General features: G+C 48.0%; 1 protein-coding gene across 2 annotated transcripts in view; it reads right to left on the reverse strand.

Moving 5' to 3' along the window:
• Window positions 1-20,306, reverse strand: part of LOC138259114 (calpain-1 catalytic subunit-like) — a 201,272-nt gene that overhangs the window by 111,180 nt on the left and 69,786 nt on the right. The gene's annotated exons all lie outside the window — the stretch shown is intronic.

Here is a 20,306-nt window from a genome sequence, read left to right on the forward strand (position 1 = left end):
TAGCTATTACCTATCATATTGATAATATATTTGAAGTTCCTAGCATCTCCAAGACTAAAATAAAAGAAGACTTACATTCAAACTTTCTCTGAAACTGCCCTGAGAATCTGGAACTCTCTCTCATCAGAAATTCAAACAAACTCATTGACTAGATCCTTCAAGAAAGAGGTGGTGGGGGGAAGGTGGATCACTGCATGGGGATCATGTGGGAGAAAATATGAAAAAAGAGCCTCATGCACCTTAGGAATTCCTAAACCAACCTCAATAAATGGATGGTGAGGGGGCGGGCCAGGGGACCAGTGGTAAACGAGATATTCAAATATTGTCATGGAATGTGAACGGTTTGAGGATGAGAGGTAGAAGGTATAGGATTTTACAGTATCTGAGGGACTCCCCTGCTCAAGTGCTAATTTTACAGGAAACACACCTAACTATAGACAAGTGTAGGGAGTTATTTAAGGCACAAAAGTGGGTTCCTCATTGTGTTTGCACTGAACATGATTTTAACACTAAGGGGGTGGTTATCTTGTTCAAGCATCAGGTCAATGCAGCAATACTAAGGGTAAACACAGATATAGCAAGTAGGTGGATAATAGTAAAAGCACAGATATTTGGAAGGAATATCATCCTGTTAGAGTATTATGGCCCCAATTGCGATGATATAGAACCACTTAGGAAGTTGTTTGCCCAGCTATGGATTTCCCTGACCCATTTCTAATGGCAGGAGACTTCAATGTAGTTTTAGATAGTAAACTAGACAGACTGACAAAGAGTAGATCAGTGGTAAGTCCAGAATCCCAGCAATATTTGAAAAGGATGATGAGGGATTGGGGCCTGTGTGAACTGTGGAGGCAGAGAGCAGGTGTGAAACAGGTCTTTTCATACAATAATAAAAAATATAGTCACTCTTCACGTATTGACTATTTTCTAGTGGATCAGCTGTGGTGCGACTCGGTTGAGGTTATAGTATACCTGCCTGCTCATTTATCAGACCATGGGGCGGTAGTATTAAAAATGAAGCTGTAAAAGGACAGAGAGAACAGGAGGTGGACATTAGATCGTACATTGCTGTTGGATGAGGAAATTACAACTAAGTTGTGTGCAGAGTTAGAGGTGTTTTTTACGGCTAATTTAGGGTCAGACCGCTTAGCTTGGTATGGGATACTTTTAAAGCAGTTATACGTGGGAAAATCATGAGACTAGCTAGTTATAAGAATAAGCAGTATACAGCTGAAATAGGATCCTTGGAAACAGAGATGGGAAAATGCAGAGATCAGCTAACAAATAGTGTTGAGGAGAGCGAGAAATTGAAATTGCAAACGAATTTGAGCGCTCTAAAACAGCAGCTTGAGTCTCTTCTACAGTCTAGAGTCATAAATAGATGGGAGGTGTGTAAGCTGGCCCACCTTGAATATGGAGAAAGCCCAGGGAAGCTATTTGCTTCGAAGGTCAAAAAGGACCAAAAGAATATCTATATCAAGGAAATCGAGTTAGATCAGTTCGGGGAAAGGACTACAGATAAGGAAAGAATAGACAGCTCTTTTCAGCTATTGTTTTCCACAGCTCTATAGTGAAGAAGTAAATGTTGGGGAGGAAGAGGTTCGAACTTGACTAGGGAAGGATATACTCCCTAGTTTATCACAAGAAGAGCAGCTTTGGTTGAATAAACCATTCACGTTAGGAAAAATAACAGCAGCTTTACAGGGAAGTAAAGTAATGAAAGCACCAGGTCCAGATGGTCTACCGGTGGAACTGTACAACGTTTTGAGAGATGTATTAGCACCTTTTTTGTTAGAACTATTTACTGGGATATTTGCGAACGACTTCCCCATTACAGCTTCCTGGAATGAGGCAAGTATTTCATTGATTTTTAAATCAGGCAAAAACCCAACCAGGAGTGAGCCATATAGACCTATATCTTTGTTGAACTGTGACTACAAGCAATATGCAAAAAAATTAGCAGACAGGTTAAATGTGGTAGTGAAAGGTTTGATTGGTGTGGATCAGAAAGGCTTCCTTAAAGGCAGATGTTTACATGAACTTACGTTTAACCTGATTGGGGCAGTAGACTTGGCAACTACCTATAATACCCCTGTAGGTATTATAACTTTGGATGCTATGAAGGGTTTTGATAGGGTCAATTGGGAATACTTAACTTTGATCTTTAGGTATTACAATTTAGGTGACAAATTCTGCAGGGCCATTAGGTAGATTTACCATGCCCCCTCAGCAAGAACGATGGTAAATGGGAAACCAACAGAGTCCTTCGGGATATCCAGAGGTACTAGGCAAGGCTGCCCTTTGTGCCCACTGTTGTCTGATTTATATATAAAACCCTTTGCCAGGAAAACAAGGCAGGATCCTGTAATAGTTCCCTTCAAGTGGAAGCACTGGGAGAGAAAGGTAGCAATGTATGCGGATGACTTGGTGTATACTACAGATTTCTCAACCGCATTTCCAGCGCTACTGAGACTAGCCGAGGATTTTGGTACAGTCTCTGGATATCATGTGAACCCGGAGAAGACGGAAATAATGTCCTGGAATCAGGAGGGTGACACATGGCAACGAAAGGCAGAAATGATAACTAAGGACATTGAACAACTTGTAGTGAGGAATCAGAAAAAGCTCCTGGAGGATTGCAGTAAATTAATGAGGGGATGGGCTCATCTCCCTTTGATGATATTGGGGAGAGTTAATCTGGTTAAGATGACACTCTTGCCCAAGATAAATTTTATTCATAACTCTATCCCACTCCAAATGAATGGAAGATAGCTCGACAGGATCCAACAAGCTATAAATTCATTCATCTGGGCCTCTAAGGGTGCCAGGATTGCATTGAAAAAGATACGAAGAAGGAGAGAGAAGGGAGGTTTATCGTTGCTGGACTTACAACTCGGTGCATGGGCATTCCAACTGAGGAACTCAAGGGTGTTGTTTGCCTCACCGGATGCCACAGCAATCAGTGTTATGTTTGGGGCCATGACAGAAACTGTTCTGGGAGCAGCCAATCATTTTCTGTTAAACTTTGGTGACCCAAAGTTCTTCAAGAAAGTAAAACAAAAGGTCTTGCAAGACGTGGCAAAAAGTTGGCATCAAGTAAAAACAGTAACCAAAATAGCCTATTACAGCCAGAACGCACCAATTTGGGATTCTCCAAGTACCCCAGAATGCATAAAAGACACACTAGCCAAACCAATTAGGGAAGTGGGCATTGAGTTCTGGGGCGACCTTCTAAGGGAAGGAGCATTACTCCCCTGGGAGGAACTAAAGGATAAGACGGGGGCACTTTATCTAGATTTCAATACATTCAGCTGAAAGGTTGGACACAGAACATTCAAATGAGTCTGGGGGGGATAACCCTCTAGCGAAGAATTTGCTCAGCAGCTCCCTTAGCACTAATAAGGTGTCAGTCTGGTATTGGGGAATTTTGGAGTTAATTGACGGCGAAGTTAAATTGCCTGAGTATCTTTGGGAAGACACTATGCCTCAGGAGCAGATACAGGCATGGTGGTAAGAAACAATGAAAATCTTGTTTGATGTAGTAAGACCCGCTGCATTTAGGAAAAATCATCTTTACTCAGTACACAGAGCCTATATCTCCCCAGCAAAGCTTAGCAAAATAAAGAAAGGGGGAGTGGTGAAGTGTCCCAAATGTGGAGCTCCAAATCCAACCTATATCCACATGTTTATGGAGTGTCCGACTATTGACTCCTTCTGGGTAGAGGTGTTGGGAACGCTCTCTGAGATATTGGGGCAGGAGATTTTGGTGAGTCTCCCCCTTATCATTTTTGGGAAGCAGCAAGATCTGGAGGGTTGGACTAAAGAAAAGAGGAGCTTGTTCTATTCCATTCTTTTGGGAAAAAGGGAGATCTGTTTCAAGTGGTTCGCTGTGTCCTCTGCTATATATAGGAAATGGCTTGATGCCCTTTTTAATACAGCAAAATTAGGTATAAAGGTGGGTGGCCCTGAGCAGAGGCAGAAAAAGGAGAAGATATGGGGTTCCCTATTAGAGTGGGGGGTACACTTTAGAACTTAGAAAGCTTGGAGGGTTTGGTGAGGATTGGAGTGGGTAAAAGTTTGAAGATGAAGTCCAATGATTAAAATATCTGTCTTTTCACCTTTCAGCCATGCAGGGAGCTCCCAGAAAAGGTTGAGTGGGTAAGATTTGATCCCTCTGGCTTAGGTCGCCTCCATATCTTTTCAGAAAGTGAGAAGGGTGCGGTATGGAGGTTTGAGGTGCATGAGGACTTTAAAAAAAAAAAAGAAAGAGGTGAAAAGAATTTTACGATACAGATTTCTTTCACAACAATGGTCAGGGACAATGCCACGATCACTTGACACACTCTCTATAATGTACAGTTACCATTAATACCATAGTATGAGCCACAATGTTGCACCCCCAAAGTGCAATTATGGATAATACACTTTTTAGGAGTGGAGTTCGTTCCTCTGCCACGCTATAATATGGGGCAAGAAATTGGTTATGGCTTTCTCTGGTCAGACCCTCTCGATCTTTGTTTATGTAGTTACTTTATGATGTTATGGAACGTGTTATGGCTTTCATACCTACAAAATTCTGATACCCTTGGGTCATGTTCGTGCTTCATTAAACTCTATAAATAAATCTGAAGCTGTTTTTCTTCATCAAAGGGAGTAATAGCTTTTTTCACAGTATATTTCTAAAGCTACTGCTGACAAGAAATGTCTGGCTCTAAAGAGCTATGTTTGGCATTGTTCATCCTTGTTTCTTTAGGGTGACTTAGAAAGACAACAAGGTTATACATAAGGATCCTTCTGAATTAAGAACATGTATTTTGCACTGCAGAGGAGAAGAACATACTTTTCTAGATCTTCTAGAACGTGTCCCAGGAACAGACACTAAGGGGGTCATTCTGACCCTGACGGGCGGCGGAGGCCGCCCGCCAGAGTTCCCCCCTCCGAAATACCGCTCTGCGGTCGAAAGACCGCCCGCCAGCCCAGGGAAAAACTCCCTTCCCACGAGGATGCCGGCTCGTAATCGAGCCGGCGGAGTGGGAAGGTGCGACGGGTGCTGTTGCACCCGTCGCGTATTTCACTGTCTGCTAAGCAGACAGTGAAATACTTGTAGGGGCCCTCTTACGGGGGCCCCTGCAGTGCCCATGCCAGTGGCATGGGCACTGCAGGGGCCCCCAGGGGCCCCGCGATCCCCCTACCGCCATCCGGTTCCCGGCGGGCGGACCGCCGGGAACTGGATGGCGGTAGGGGGGGTTGGAGGATTCCAAAGGGCGGCGGTACACTGGCGGGAGACCGCCAGTGTTGCCGGTCCGACCGCGGCTTTACCGCCGCGGTCGGAATGCCCTTGGGAGCACCGCCGGCCTGTCGGCGGTGCTCCCGCGGTCCTCCAACCCGGCGGTCATTGACCGCCAGGGTTGGAATGACCCCCTAAGATCTCTGTCAATGTGCTAACATGAAACAGAAAGCCAGTTGGACTGCAACCACCCCAGAGTATGTAACAAGTGACATATTAGTATTTTATCATGTTTTTATTGTTTATAATGCACATATTTAAAATGTATATTCTTCCATTTTCTGTAACATTTTGGACCATCTCCTAGAATGTGAAAGGGGCTTGAAAATCCTATTAAGAGGCACAGTACTGAATTTGGTTTTGGCAGTTGGGCCGTTCTCTGCAATGGTGACGGAGTAAAACACTCTGTCACCCTAGCAGAGGTCTTAAATGCCAAATTTAGAAATGACCATCAGGCTGATGGACATTTCTAGAATTCAAAGAAACCACCGCTCATGCAATGGCCCTTACTCCATCAGAGGGGTGTAACCACATCGGAGATGGAGTAGAGTCTGCCGAGGTTACAGCAATGTTCCACCCATATTTAAATCGGCTGGCCATTCTCTTGGTGGCAAGGATACTCCGTTGCCACTGCAACAGAGTAGGATTACCGGCAAAATATAAATCACTTGCAAAGAGTTTAATCCTATTTATCGAGGTAAAATTGAAGTTTTGTTTCATCATGAGGGGCCCACCTTTCTGAACCTTTAAACTCACAAGCTTAAAAGTAACCAGGCAGGTGAGATCTTTTCTCCAGTTTTTAACAAAAAAGTGATACACTCATTTTATGCAAAGGAAAATCTGGCTAATAAGGTAATTTTTCAGTTTAAGGATAAACAGATTTATTATAAATAGGGTCCACATCACTATTTTCATTTTATGTTGTCCAACCTGGTGACATACCACATTTTAGGATCTTAATTCAAACAAAATGGAGGACTGCTTGAATGATTCTATTCATTTGAATGATTCTATTCACTTTGGGGGTGGCTGTAATCAGGGGTTCCTTTCCGGATTGAAATTCCACATTTAGATTAAAACCAAATAAAATGCTGAAACAATTAAAGAGAGATGTTGAATAACGAATTTTGTAGATATTTGAAGGTTATACTATCCATATGTTTGTGAGTATTCCTTTTTCTCTCCTTCTGCATGGTTGTCCATTAAGAATTGATCAAATATTTCTTAGTAATCATGTGTCTTAATCTCCACTTCATGCTAAAATGGTGGCTATCCTTAAGTTTGACAATGCATCTGTCTTAGTAGATTTTGAACTCATTCCGCTAAACAACGGTATCAATCAAATGGAGATCTAATAATTCACTACTGAAGGATCCTAATTTTACAGTGGCATCTGAAAAGTTTTTTTTCAGAGTTTTTTTTCAGTCTCTTAATACTTAGGTCACCTGGTACTCATTTACACAAGAGGATTTATTATAAGCCATTTTCCCAAGAAGAACACAGCTGAAATAAAAGTCAAAAGGTTCAGTTTGATAGAATTAAGAGACTCAAACATTTCTCCTACACCACAAACACTAAGAAGAGAAGGCCAAAATTAAATGTGACAAAATTTATACTGAAAATGTGTATTACTCATGAGTGGTCGAACATATTATGGCAGCAAAAAATAAAGCGGGGAAAGGCCTGCAAATTATTTAAAGATTAAAAAGGAATGTACACAATTAGAAATTACAGACATTTGCCTCCCTTGAAAAGTATATAATTTTAGAAGAATTTAAAAGGCTGTTTATATTTGTGAAAAAGGCAACTCTGTAGGCTTTAATGGTGTTTCTATTAAATTGTACATACATTTCTATAATGGTTTACTTCCTAAATTATTATTTGTTTCTTATTTTTCCTCCAGCAGTATTTCACAAGGGACCTTTCTGGAAGCTTTGTGGTTTGACTGAGAATGTCCAGGATTACTAAAACATTTTATAATAGGCCAGTTTTAATTCACAAATGTTGATTATAAAATGTTCGCTAAGGGTATTGCTGAACTTGTTTGGTGCAACCAATAACATCGTCTAGCAATAGTAAAATATATTGTAATATTCAAACTTTTTGTAATATTCTTGGCAAAGCTTTTAAGGTGAAGAAACCACTGGTAGCTATAACATTACGTCAGGGAAAGGCATTTGACTGTGTGAATTAGAACATTATTTTTAAATCTCTAGAACACTATGGCTTTGGCCTTAAATTAATCATTCTTAGATTCCTTTATTTGTTTAAGAACCAAATTTATTAGTTTTGTTTTCAATGAGTTAAAGAACAGTGCACACACACTGAGCTCCGACAACATCAATAATACAAGTTTGGCGCACAAAACACAATCCAATGCTGGACAATCATTGTTCAGTAATGCATTACAATAAAACATCATTGTAGGCCCACCATTTCCCCCCATACTTTGTTATGTTTCTCAGGGCGCTCTTGCGCTGCATAAATCGGCTTTCCTTGATGCGCACACCAATTGACCCCCGCCCTCCATCTCGCCAACGAAGGGGCCCCTTGAAGCCTCAACCTGCAAGCAATATCTCTCTTAGTGACAAGGCATGCAACTCCCACAAATGTTCGGTCAGCATGGGGGCCCCCCAGCTCCTCCAATAGCCCCAGCAACTCAACCTTAGGGCTTAGGTCTACAGGGCGCCCCAGGACCTCTGCTATTTCTACGCCAATCCCAAAAAGGTCGTATTTCGGGACAGCTCCAAGTCACGTGGAGGAAGTCCCCTCCCAGGAGGCCACATCTGGCACAGGCGGACCCTGCTCCGTAAGACATTTTTTACATTACTGCAGGAGGTAAGTAAGATGCGTGCAGGTAGCTAAACTGCGCCATGTGCAGCCTAGACGAGATGGCTAACTCCCAGGGGGCCAATAGTGCCTCCCACCAGTCAACGTCATCCAGCTCCCCTAACCAGTGCGTCCACCTCTGTCGCAGGTGGTCAAACCCATCGGGGACATTCGTAAATAGAGATTTGTAAACTTGGGACACTGCCTTTCTCCCCAGGCTCCCAGATAACAATTTAGCCTCAGGCGGGCTACACTCGGGGAGCTGAGTTGTCACTGAAACGTGTTTGCCCAGGGCATGATACAATTGTAGGTATCGGAAGAATTGTGTCTGATGTAACCCGTAGTATTCTCTCATATCCTGGAGGACATAAGTTTGTCCCCAGCATATACGTCACCCAAGAAAGTCACCCCTATTGCGTCCCAGTGCCGAAAGCCCTTGAAGGTAGCAAGCTGGTGCAACCATTCTCCATGCGACACCAGAGTCCCTCGAGTAAGACGCCGGTCTCATTTAATGAGTCGTAGGGCTGCCCTCTAGGAACCCACTGCCACCCGAGTGCTAGACGCAGTCTGGACTGGAACCCTGCCACCATAGAGCGTACCTAGTATTCTCCAAAAGCCCGCTTCGTGGATCTCCAGTTGATATGCCGGATCACCCCAGCCTCCTGCAAACCAATAATTTATGGGCACCACCTGGGCAGCTAAATTGTAAATATATAGATCTGTGATTCCCATGCCTTCCTTGTACGGGGACTTACGTGCGGTAATAAAAGCCACTTTGTGCCACCCTCCATTCCAGATGAAGGCAATAAATTTCAAGGTGAGAGTATGGAACCACGCCCTTGGTATTTGGTATGGGTAATTTGTGAGGGCATATAGGTATTGGGGGAGCCACATCATTTTGATGAGGGCAGTTCACCCAAGGGGGTTTAGGTGAAGATACCTCCAACATTGCAGATCACTGTCCAGACACGCCGACAAAACTCCAAAGTTTAGTACCTACGCTAAATCATGCAGAAGGGAAACATGAACTACCCAGTATTCAAACACATTCCTCCGCTCTGGGACATGGAGACACGACTGTCGACCCTCCGTGTCCCCCTTGACCTCCACCAGTGGGGTCCCAACACCTCCCCAATCCGTTGCATCAGTTCTGCGCATCTGGGCCCCGACACGGGCGGATCACTGAGAAACACCAAAATGTTGTCTGCATACAACGTCACTCTGTATTCCACCCCACCTCCAGCCCCACATCAGCGGGTCACTCTGCAGCAAGCACGCCAGAGGCTTGATTGCCAGGGCGAAGAGCAGTGGTGATAGGGGGCACCCCTGCCGTGTTCCTCGTTGAATTGGAAACTTCTGGGAGAGCACTCCATTTACCCAAACCTGGGTAGTGGGATGTTGATAAAGGAGACAGATCATTCAGCGGAGCAATGGTCCCAGCCCCATGCGTGCTGGGATTACCTCCATGTGCTCCCATTAAATCGTGTTGAATGCCTTACTAAAATATATGAGCAGAAGGGCCTAGGGACCATTGGAGCAACCACCACAAGATATGGCCAACTGAACTCGATGGATACAGTGACGCGTGCTTCTGCCGGGCATGAAGCCACCTTGAACCGGATGAAAGAGGTGGGTCAGCGTATGCGTAAGACGTATATTTTGATATAAGCATTGATGAGGGAGATTGGCCAATGCGACGCACATTTTTCTTGAGCCTGCCCCTCCTGGGCAGGACCCCAATGGTAGAGCAATCAAGTTCAGGGGGAAAAGTCCCCATCTCCAGGGCTCCATCATAAAGATTCAGGAGATGAAGTACCAATAATTAGCGAAACCGTTTGTATTACTCAATTGGTAGCCGTCCAGCCCAGCAGTTCTACCACCATCAGCTCCGAAACAGCGGTATCCACCTCCTCCGCTGTTAGTGGCTGGTCCAAGTCCTGGGCAAGAGTGGGTGGGATAGTTGGGACTGGGAGGTCCCAAACCAGGGAACCCTCCTCCACCAAGCGCAGGAGTGGGTCTTTAGCATATAATTCTTGATAGTAGGCGGCAAAAGCCTGGGCAATTGCTTCCAATTCCACTTGGGCGTTTCCCTTCCTATCACATATGGCAGGCACTACTCGAGCTGCCACCCCACGCGTTGCAAACCAATAGAGCAGTTTGCCGGACTTATCCTCCATCTCGTATACTCTCCTAGTCGACACCTGAAAACATTGTTTAGCCTCGTCGAGAGGTATTTGACATAATTCTGACCGCGCCAGCACCAGCTGGCGCTGCATCGCTGGGGCATCAGAGTATCTAGCCCGCCCCTCTAGTTCCAATATTGCAGCCTCGGTTTGTTTGCAGCGCCTCCGCTGACGTCGCTCCTGCCCACGAATATAACTTTTGATGGTACCCCTCATTGTCTGCTTAAAGGCCGCCCACACCATCACTCCGAGGCCACAGAGCCCACATTCTATTGAAAAAAAGCCTAAAGTTTCCCTTCTAGAAAACTGACATTCTGGGGAGTTCAAATGCCACGTGTTGAGCCTTCAGGTTGGTCTAAGTGTCGGAAATGCAACTCCCCAATCTGCGAACAGAGGGGCATGATCAGATATGCCCCTAGGAAGGATGCGGACTGACCTCAAATTAAATACATCCGTCCCCGGAACCCATACAAGATCAATACAGGCTTCAGTGTGATGGGCGGCAGACCGATGGGTGTAGGCACGCGCCCAAGTCGTAACACTTGTCGATCGGGTACGTCGAACAGCGCTAGGCTCAGCAGAGACATCCCAGAGCGGATACAGAACCGCATTAAAGTCCCCCCATAATAGTGAGAAGCCGGCCGGAAGCGACGCTAGCTACTGCACAGGTAGCATGCAACAGATGGGGGAGGAATATAAGAGGATATCAAATGGTATTGCCTAGCCTCTATCTGATCCTCTACTCCAATGTACCTCCCAAGTGGGTCCTCGTGAACCTTCGTAACGGTCAATGGTAGCGACTTATGAAGCAGCAGGGTCACTCCCCGGGACCCTTGCATAAACCCCAAATGGTAGACCCTATTGTATCCGAAGCACCCCAAAAAGGAGCAACGCGTTCCCAGTAGATGCAGTAGGACATGTGTCTTGAGGTACTTAAGTACTGCAGTACGTTTAATGCGGTCTAGGAGCCAATTAACATTCCATGAGATGACCGAAATCAACTTAGGCATGAGAATTTAGGTGTCTGACCTATCGGGCATCCTGACAAGCAAGAGACAGCATGCGGGAACGGTGGACCATGCGGCCAGATGCTAGTATGACATCTCCCAGTCTGTGACAGAGTTGGAAAGTGTAGTTGTGTGGAACAGATGTGGTGCAAAAAAAACTACTTGTAAACTTAACAACGGAATGCAGTCTAAACTACTAGAAAAACTAAAACAGTACCCTTGCCCCCTAAATTCCACCCCACCCCACACTTCCACCCAAGAAGCATCTGTTGCCCCCCTCTGAACATCCTAACCTACGGTAACTCATGGAGGAGTTGGCGGTATACATCTGGACACCCCCCGCTCCTCTACAGATAATCCGCCTTGAAATTGAAATACAGTAATACTATACATTCAGTGAGAGACATTAGTCAGGGCCTGAGGCCCCACCATGGAAGAAAAACACATACTTATTCCTCGGCCCTGCCACAGCAGGGATGGGTCAAAACCACCATCCAACCACCTTGCAGTACTGGTGCCGGTGTCGGTCAAAGCATCTCAGCCCGAGGCCGCATCCAAGCCCCATCAAGGAGGAAATTAGAATAGTGTATCTCCCCCTGGGAGTGGGCCTCCCGCAGAATAGTAGTGTGGTCTCTATAGTTGAGGACCCAGACCATCACCGGCCGAGGAGGGGTCCCCGGTGGAGGCCGCCTGGCGAGCGCACGGTGCGCCTGCTCCACCACGGAGCAACTCAAGAGCCTGCCCTAGGAGACCCATGACAGAAACCAGGTCTCCATAAGATTCCGCAGTTTACCACCTGTTAGCTCCTCCAGCAACCCCACCAGACGAAGACTGTTCCTCTGTGAGTGGTTTTCTGCATCCTCTGCCCTCTCCTCCAGACCGGCCACTTTGATGTGAGCTGAGCAACCTGTGTTGAAGGGCAGTCTCAACATCTTCCATCGTTGAAATTCTAGTCTCAGCCTCAGTCACCCTCTCAGCCACTCACCACAGATCCTGCCGCACCAGGGAGAGGTTCACGTGGACTCCATCGACCTTTGACTCCACTGCCTCCAGGGAGTCCTGGATTGCCTTTAAAAGTGTTGCCATGGCTGGCAGCGGGGGGGCTGGGCACCCACCGCCTCCCCGGCCGCCCCCGGCACCTGGCCGGCATTAGAGTCTCTAGAACATGTGTACTGATCCATTTTAGTCTGGGCCGTCTTAGCCTGGGGGGGGGGGTCTGTCCCATCCCATTTCCAGGATCCTTCCCTCACTCGTGCCTCCCAAATCGGTCAGTCTGTCACAGAAGCGGGGCCGGGGTCCAGACCGTGAAGGGCTGCCTCTGCACTAAACTTGGCAGCCCTCTCACCCCAAATCTCAACACATGACCCCTGCTCCGAGGGCACCAAGCAGGTCCGTCGCACCCTTGAGCTGGTATGTTGCAGGCCGCAGCAGACACCCGGCCGGTCCGATCCCAGCCCATGGCACAATTCCACTAGGCAAACCTCTGGGCTCCAGACTGCCAACCAGGTCAAGCGGCGCACTCAGTCCAGCCACCACCAACGTTGTCAGGGAAGCTTACATCTACTGAAGGGGGGGGAGGAAGGAGGAGAACTGCCACCCCGTGCATTCGACGATCCACTTCAGGTCCCCAGCAAGAGTCAGGCAGCGGGGGGGCAGCCCTCCGGCCCCCACACAGCCCTCGGCGGCCAGTGGGAGCAGTGGACACCCAGCCAGCTCTTCCTCACAGGTGCATCACTGGCCGCGTCTCAAACGTCAGCTTGGCGGCACACGGCCCCTGCGCAGCGATGTCGCATGCCGGCGGGGCGCACATGGACGGGGTCTTTCCCCCAGGTCCCAGTGTAGCTCACCTCAAGTGTCGCCTCCAGGTCAGGCCGATTCACCCACTGCCGCACCCCACTCCAATACGGGGCGCCTAACAGGGCGGGCCAGACACAGGACCACGCAGCAAGAGGGGGTGAGGAGGGGCCACCGAGGCCTCACCTGACAGCGATGGGCCGGGCCACCAAGTGCCGCAACCGGGCTGCACGCCGCCTCCTCCCGTATTCGCTCGGCGGCGGGGCCCCGCCCTTCAAAAGTTGTCCTCCAGGCTCCGGGCCCTGTGGACATCAGCCACAATCGGGCCACACACGACCCAAGCCCTGCCTCTGCTCGGTCGGTCTTCAGCTCCAGTCCACCAGCCGGCCCCACGCGTCAGGCAGGACCGCCGACAGTGCCGGGACGTGCACTCCCAGAATCAGAGCCCGCCAGGCTCGCTCTGCGCGCGGCTTACAGGAGCTCCTCTCTGCCCCACTCCAGCCCGCCACTGGCCCCGGCAGACCCCTCTCAGGCTCCCCGTGTCACCTCCACCCTTAGATCATGATGGGGACGATCCGCTGTTAGGCTGGATCGCTGAATGCTGAGGAGGAGCGGGAGCTCCCTTAGATTGCGACCGCCATGATGGCTCACTTGGCCACGCCCCCGTTAGATTCCTTTAATACAACTGTAAGGAAATGCCTCCTTGGCATGGTTGCCCCCTGACTTTTTGCCTTTGCTGATGCTATGTTTACAATTGAAAGTGTGCTGAGGCCTGCTAACCAGGCCCCAGCACCAGTGTTCTTTCCCTAACCTGTACTTTTGTATCCACAATTGGCAGACCCTGGCATCCAGATAAGTCCCTTGTAACTGGTACTTCTAGTACCAAGGGCCCTGATGCCAAGGAAGGTCTCTAAGGGCTGCAGCATGTCTTATGCCACCCTGGAGACCTCTCACTCAGCACAGACACACTGCTTGCCAGCTTGTGTGTGCTAGTGAGGACAAAACGAGTAAGTCGACATGGCACTCCCCTCAGGGTGCCATGCCAGCCTCTCACTGCCTATGCAGTATAGGTAAGACACCCCTCTAGCAGGCCTTACAGCCCTAAGGCAGGGTGCACTATACCATAGGTGAGGGTACCAGTGCATGAGCATGGTACCCCTACAGTGTCTAAACAAAACCTTAGACATTGTAAGTGCAGGGTAGCCATAAGAGTATATGGTCTGGGAGTTTGTCAAACACGAACTCCACAGCACCATAATGGCTACACTGAAAACTGGGAAGTTTGGTATCAAACTTCTCAGCACAATAAATGCACACTGATGCCAGTGTGCATTTTATTGTAAAATACACCACAGAGGGCACCTTAGAGGTGCCCCCTGAAACTTAACCGACTATCTGTGTAGGCTGACTAGTTTTAGCAGCCTGCCACAAACCGAGACATGTTGCTGGCCCCATGGGGAGAGTGCCTTTGTCACTCTGAGGCCAGTAACAAAGCCTGCACTGGGTGGAGATGCTAACACCACTCCCAGGCAGGAATTGTCACACCTGGCGGTGAGCCTCAAAGGCTCACCTCCTTTGTGCCAACCCAGCAGGACACTCCAGCTAGTGGAGTTGCCCGCCCCCTCCGACCAGGCCCCACTTTTGGCGGCAAGGCCGGAGAAAATAATGAGAAAAACAAGGAGGAGTCACTGGCCAGTCAGGACAGCCCCTAAGGTGTCCTGAGCTGAGGTGACTCTGACTTTTAGAAATCCTCCATCTTGCAGATGGAGGATTCCCCCAATAGGGTTAGGATTGTGACCCCCTCCCCTTGGGAGGAGGCACAAAGAGGGTGTACCCACCCTCAGGGCTAGTAGCCATTGGCTACTAACCCCCCAGACCTAAACACGCCCTTAAATTTAGTATTTAAGGGCTCCCCTGAACCCTAGAAAATTAGATTCCTGCAACTACAAGAAGAAGGACTGCCTAGCTGAAAACCCCTGCAGAGGAAGACCAGAAGACGACAACTGCCTTGGCTCCAGAAACTCACCGGCCTGTCTCCTGCCTTCCAAAGATCCTGCTCCAGCGACGCCTTCCAAAGGGACCAGCGACCTCGACATCCTCTGAGGACTGCCCCTGCTTCGAAAAGACAAGAAACTCCCGAGGACAGCGGACCTGCTCCAAGAAAAGCTGCAACTTTGTTTCCAGCAGCTTTAAAGATCCCTGCAAGCTCCCCGCAAGAAGCGTGAGACTTGCAACACTGCACCCGGCGACTCCGACTCGGCTGGTGGCGATCCAACACCTCAGGAGGGACCCCAGGACTACTCTAAGACTGTGAGTACAAAAACCTGTCCCCCCTGAGCCCCCACAGCGCCGCCTGCAGAGGGAATCCCGAGGCTTCCCCTGACCGCGACTCTTTTGAATCCTAAGTCCCGACACCTGGGAGAGACCCTGCACCCGCAGCCCCCAGGACCTGAAGGACCGGACTTTCACTGGAGGAGTGACCGCCAGGAGTCCCTCTCCCTTGACCAAGTGGAGGTTTCCCCGAGGAACCCCCCCCTTGCCTGCCTGCAGCGCTGAAGAGATCCCTAGATCTCCCATTGACTTCCATTACAAACCCGACGCTTGTTTCTACACTGCACCCGGCCGCCCCCGCGCTGCTGAGGGTGAAATTTCTGTGTGGACTTGTGTCCCCCCCGGTGCCCTACAAAACCCCCCTGGTCTGCCCTCCGAAGACGCGGGTACTTACCTGCAAGCAGACCGGAACCGGGGCACCCCCTTCTCTCCATTCTAGCCTATGTGTTTTGGGCACCACTTTGAACTCTGCACCTGACCGGCCCTGAGCTACTGGTGTGGTGACTTTGGGGTTGCTCTGAACCCCCAACGGTGGGCTACCTTGGACCAAGAACTGAACCCTGTAAGTGTCTTACTTACCTGGTAAAACTAACCAAAACTTACCTCCCCTAGGAACTGTGAAAATTGCACGAAGTGTCCACTTTTAAAACAGCTATTTGTCAATAACTTGAAAAGTATACATGCAATTTTTATGACTTAGAGTTCCTAAAGTACTTACCTGCAATACCTTTCAAATGAGCTATTACATGTAGAATTTGAACCTGTGGTTCTTAAAATAAACTAAGAAAAGATATTTTTCTATATAAAAACCTATTGGCTGGATTTGTCTCTGAGTGTGTGTACCTCATTTATTGTCTATGTGTATGTACAACAAATGCTTAACACTACTCCTTGGATAAGCCTACTGCTCGACCACACTACCACAAAATAGAGCATTAGTATTATCTATTTTTACCACTATTTTACCTCTAAGGGGAACCCTTGGACTCTGTGCATGCTATTCCTTACTTTGAAATAGCACATATAGAGCCAACTTCCTACATTGGTGGATCAGCGGTGGGGTACAAGACTTTGCATTTGCTGGACTACTCAGCCAATACCTGATCACACGACAAATTCCAAAATTGTCATTAGAAATTGATTTTTGCAATTTGAAAAGTTTTCTAAATTCTTAAAAGTCCTGCTAAGGCCTTGTGTGTTAAGTCCCTGTTTAGCATTTCTTTTAGAGTTTAAAAGTTTGTAAAAGTTTGAATTAGATTCTAGAACCAGTTGTAGATTCTTAAAAAGTATTCCAACTTTTAGAAGCAAAATGTCTAGCACAGATGTGACTGTGGTGGAACTCGACACCACACCTTACCTCCATCTTAAGATGAGGGAGCTAAGGTCACTCTGTAAAATAAAGAAAATAACAATGGGCCCCAAACCTACCAAAATACAGCTCCAGGAGCTTTTGGCAGAGTTTGAAAAGGCCAACCCCTCTGAGGGTGGCAACTCAGAGGAAGAGGATAGTGACTTGGAGGACAATTCCCCCCTACCAGTCCTATCTAGGGAGAACAGGGTCTCTCAAACCCTGACTCCAAAAATAATAGTCAGAGATGCTGGTTCCCTCACAGGAGAGACCAACACCTCTGAAATCACTGAGGATAGCCCCAGTGAAGAGGACATCCAGTTAGCCAGGATGGCCAAAAGATTGGCTTTGGAAAGACAGATCCTAGCCATAGAGAGGGAAAGACAAGAGATGGGCCTAGGACCCATCAATGGTGGCAGCAACATAAATAGGGTCAGAGATTCTCCTGACATGTTGAAAATCCCTAAAGGGATTGTAACTAAATATGAAGATGGTGATGACATCACCAAATGGTTCACAGCTTTTGAGAGGGCTTGTGTAACCAGAAAAGTGAACAGATCTCACTGGGGTGCTCTCCTTTGGGAAATGTTCACAGGAAAGTGTAGGGATAGACTCCTCACACTCTCTGGACAAGATGCAGAATCTTATGACCTCATGAAGGGTACCCTGGTTGAGGGCTTTGGATTCTCCACTGAGGAGTACAGGATTAGGTTCAGGGGGGCTCAAAAATCCTCGAGCCAGACCTGGGTTGACTTTGTTGACTACTCAGTGAAGACACTAGATGGTTGGATTCAAGGCAGTGGTGTAAGTAATTATGATGGGCTGTACAATTTATTTGTGAAAGAACACCTGTTAAGTAATTGTTTCAATGATAAACTGCATCAGCATCTGGTAGACCTAGGACCAATTTCTCCCCAAGAATTGGGAAAGAAGGCGGACCATTGGGTCAAGACAAGGGTGTCCAAGACTTCAACAGGGGGTGACCAAAAGAAAGGGGTCACAAAGACTCCCCAGGGGAAGGGTGATGAGACAACCAAAACTAAAAATAGTAAAGAGTCTTCTACAGGCCCCCAAAAACCTGCACAGGAGGGTGGGCCCAGAGCCTCTTCACAAAACAATGGGTACAAGGGTAAAAACTTTGATCCCAAAAAGGCCTGGTGTCATAGCTGTAAACAGCATGGACACCAAACTGGAGACAAGGCCTGTCCCAAGAAAGGTTCCACTCCAAACTCCCATCCAGGTAACACTGGTATGGCTAGTCTCCAAGTGGGATCAACAGTGTGCCCAGAGCAAATCAGGGTCCACACTGAAGCTACTCTAGTTTCTGAGGGTGGGGTGGATTTAGCCACACTAGCTGTCTGGCCGCCTAACATGCAAAAATACAGACAGCAACTCTTAATTAATGGGACTAGAATAGAGGGCCTGAGGGATACGGGTGCCATTGTCACCATGGTGACAGAGAAACTGGTTTCCCCTGGCCAATACCTGACTGGAAAAACTTACACAGTCACCAACGCTGACAATCAGAGAAAAGTACATCCCATGGCAATGGTTACTTTAGAATGGGGAGGGGTCAATGGCCTGAAACAGGTGGTGGTCTCCTCAAATATCCCAGTGGACTGTCTGCTTGGAAATGACCTGGAGTCCTCAGCATGGGCTGAGGTAGAACTAAAAACCCATGCAGCAATGCTGGGTATCCCTGAACTGGTGTGTGTGAAAACAAGAGCACAATGCAAGGCACAGGGTGAACAAGTAGAGCTGGAGTCTGGAAGAATGGCCCAGCCTACCAAGAGAACAGGAAAGTCAGTTGGGAAACCAACTGCAACACAGCAAAAGAAAGGGAACCTCTCTTCTCAGGAAGAAGTTCTGCCCTCTGAGGGAACTGAGCCTTTGGAGCTTGAACCTTATCAGGTTGAGCTCTTAGGCCCAGGGGGACCCTCAAGGGAGGAGCTGTGTAAGGGACAAGAAACCTGTCCCTCTCTTGAAGGCCTTAGGCAGCAAGCTGCTGAAGAGTCCAAAGGCAAGAAAAATGGAACGCATAGGGTCTATTGGGAAGATGGACTCCTGTACACTGAGGCCAGAGACCCCAAACCTGGTGCCACTAGGAGAGTGGTAGTGCCTCAGCTGTTCAGGAAGTTCATCCTAACATTGGCCCATGACATTCCCCTTGCTGGACATTTGGGACAAACCAAGACGTGGGAGAGGTTAGTCAACCACTTCTACTGGCCCAATATGTCCAACATGGTTAAGGAGTTTTGCCTCTCCTGCCCCACCTGTCAAGCCAGTGGTAAGACAGGTGGGCATCCAAAGGCCCCCCTCATTCCACTTCCAGTGGTGGGGGTTCCCTTTGAAAGAGTGGGTGTGGACATAGTTGGTCCACTAGAACCTCCCACAGCCTCAGGAAATATGTATATCCTGGTAGTAGTGGATCATGCTACCAGGTATCCTGAAGCTATTCCCCTTAGGTCGACTACTGCCCCTGCAGTAGCCAAGGCCCTCATTGGTATCTTTACCAGAGTGGGTTTCCCTAAGGAGGTGGTGTCTGACAGAGGTACCAACTTCATGTCAGCATACCTAAAGCACATGTGGAATGAGTGTGGGGTGACTTATAAATTCACTACCCCATACCATCCACAAACTAATGGCTTAGTTGAGAGATTCAACAAGACATTAAAGGGCATGATCATGGGGCTCCCAGAAAAACTCAAAAGGAGATGGGATGTCCTCTTGCCATGCCTGCTTTTCGCTTACAGAGAGGTGCCACAGAAGGGAGTAGGATTCTCACCCTTTGAACTTCTGTTTGGTCATCCTGTAAGGGGACCACTTGCCCTTGTTAAAGAAGGCTGGGAGAGACCTCTCCATGAGCCTAAACAGGACATAGTGGACTATGTACTTGGCCTTCGCTCTAGAATGGCAGAGTACATGGAAAAGGCAACCAAAAACCTTGAGGCCAGCCAACAGCTCCAGAAGTTTTGGTATGACCAAAAGGCTGCACTGGTTGAGTTCCAACCAGGGCAGAAAGTCTGGGTTCTGGAGCCTGTGGCTCCCAGGGCACTCCAGGACAAATGGAGTGGCCCTTACCCAGTACTAGAGAGGAAGAGTCAGGTCACCTACTTGGTGGACCTGGGCACAAGCAGGAGCCCCAAGAGGGTGATCCATGTAAACCGCCTTAAGCTCTTCCACGACAGGGCTGATGTCAATCTGTTGATGGTAACAGATGAGGATCAGGAGGCAGAGAGTGAACCTCTCCCTGATCTTCTGTCATCAGACCCAAAAGATGGTACAGTAGATGGAGTGATCTACTCAGACACCCTCTCTGGCCAACAGCAAGCTGATTGTAGGAGAGTCCTACAACAGTTTCCTGAACTCTTCTCCTTAACCCCTGGTCAGACACACCTGTGTACCCATGATGTGGACACAGGGGACAGCATGCCTGTCAAGAACAAAATCTTTAGACAGTCTGACCATGTTAAGGAAAGCATCAAGGTGGAAGTCCACAAGATGCTGGAATTGGGAGTAATTGAGCG

This window comes from Pleurodeles waltl, chromosome 9, assembly GCF_031143425.1.
Source record: "Pleurodeles waltl isolate 20211129_DDA chromosome 9, aPleWal1.hap1.20221129, whole genome shotgun sequence".
Classification (NCBI taxonomy): Eukaryota; Metazoa; Chordata; class Amphibia; order Caudata; family Salamandridae; genus Pleurodeles; species Pleurodeles waltl.